Source organism: Capsicum annuum, chromosome 12, assembly GCF_002878395.1.
Source record: "Capsicum annuum cultivar UCD-10X-F1 chromosome 12, UCD10Xv1.1, whole genome shotgun sequence".
Classification (NCBI taxonomy): Eukaryota; Viridiplantae; Streptophyta; class Magnoliopsida; order Solanales; family Solanaceae; genus Capsicum; species Capsicum annuum.
The window spans coordinates 98,236,384-98,238,731 of NC_061122.1; positions in this window are offsets into that span (position 1 = coordinate 98,236,384).

Sequence of the window (2,348 nt, forward strand, 5' to 3'; positions counted from 1 at the left end):
AAATGTATCCTATTGTATGAGCAGTTGTGGATACTGAAACAAAACATAGCTGGGACTGGTTCATAAGGCATCTGATTGGTGATCTAAATCTGGGAACTGGTGAAGGCTTGACTATAATGTCAGACCAACAAAAGGTACCATTACTTAATTATTTTTCTCATTACTTGACTTTATTTTCCAATAATATTCCTATTTTAATAATACTTAATACTTATTAAAGGTTCTTGTTCCTGTTTTGATAGATTTGTTACCAAATGCTGAGAGAAGAATGTGTGCTAGACATATTTGGAGCAATTGGCATGTGCACTGGAGATGAGAAGAGAGAAGGAAGTAGTTTTGGAGATGTGCAAAAGCAAGCTTTGAAGTAAAGTTTAGAGAGGAGATGCAAGCAATGTCAAAGCTAGGTAAGAAAGAAATAACTGAGGACATGTTAGTTAATCTTCCTACTTCTTGGTGTAGGGCATATTTCAAAACATATTCCAAATGTGATGTTGTAGAAAATAACATGTGTGAGACTTTCAATTCTTGGATCTTAGTTGCTAGACATAAATCCATAATCACAATGTTAGAGGATATCAAGCATAAAATGATGAATAAACATGTAGATATGATCAAATTTGCAGAAACATGGATTTCAAACATTGCACCTATGGCAAGAACTATTTTAAAAGCTAATAAGGAATATTCAAATAGGTGTAGAGTACTATGGAATAGAGTTATGGTTTTGAAATTGGGGATGGGGGTTATACATTTGTTGTTCACTTGGAAAAGAAGTATTGTGATTGTAGGTTATGGATGTTAAGAGGTATTCCTTGTCCTCATGCCATTTATGCTTATTGTTACTTGAATGAAGATCCTGATCAGCATGTAGATCACTGGTATAGTAAAGAAACCTTTCTTAAGTTTTATAGCCATTTCATGCAACCAATTACCAATATGAGAATGTGGTCGGAAACCACAAACCCATCAATTGAACCTCCAAAACCAAGAAAGATGCCAGGCGGACTTAGCAAGAACAAATGGAAGAGCAAGGATGAGCCAAAAAAGTGGGGCAAACTCACAAAAAAAGGTGTCAAGATCACCTGTTCAAGGTGAAAGCAAGTTGGCCATAATAAGACTATGTGCACCAAAATGGTAAGCCTTAAATGAATTTCATAATACTTTGTAAAGTTAACATATTTCTTAACTTTTCATATTGTTGTTTGTATGTTAGAATGGTATAGGGGGCAGTAATAGTATCAACCTAGCACTCATCCTGCAGCTTCATGGAATCCACCACCACCACAATCAAGTTCTATTTGTGGTGACACCAGTGCAATGACAAGAGATACCTACACTCAAAGTCAGATAACAAGAGTATGTTATATATGTTCTGCTGCCTTAATATTCTTCTTCTGCTTAATATTATTATTGAAAACCGTTAAAAATATTATGTTGCATTTATTCACAGTCATGCTCCACCTTTCATACATATGCAACTATACAATACAGTCAATCAGGATCTATTTGTGCTGACACAGCAGCTGTGCCAAGAACACCTCAAAGAAAGGTGTCAAGTGTTGCTGGTAGAGGTCAAGGTGCTGCTAGTAGAGGTAAAAGTGCTGCTGGTAGAGGTAAATGTAGTTCTGGTAGGGGTCAATATGGTGCTGAGAAGGAAGGTGGTTCTGGTAGAGGTCAAGGAGGGATTGGTAGAGGATTGGCAAGAAAAATAGCCAATGCTAGAGAGACCCCATTTGAAAGTGGAAGAAATGATTTTTCAAGTCATGTACCACCTTTGCCAACAAACAAGAGGCCATACAATGCTACCTCATTTCCTGCTGTTACTGGATACAACAGGCCTGTAACTGGTTTTGGTGTTTACTCTGATCCAGCAACTGGAACACAAGTGTACAATGTATTTCTCTCTGTCTCATTATTTACCTATAATAATGTTTTCATTCAAGCTTTCAATGTTCATTGTCTTACAATTATGTCTAATTTTGCAGCCTGGTACATCAAGTGAGAGGGTTATTTATGGAGGTATAAATTTAAAGAGTGCTTCACCACCCAATATAGATATTGGTTTTAAACTTAGTGGCCTAAAGTGTAATGGAAAAGATGCAGTCACCAGCATACAATTGCAATAAATGAAAGCAAATAAGAGAAAAAAAAGTGGATGCAGCCAAGTTTTCTTCATCAATTGGATCTTCAAAGAAGTAGTTCATTTAGAAATGATTTGTATTGTAATGAAGGTTAATGACTTTGAACAAATTGTGTTACTAGTTTTTGAATAACTTTTTCTTAGGCAGCAGTTAATGATTTTGGTGTATGCTGCAGTAGAACACTATTATGCTCAATGTTGAGCTTTT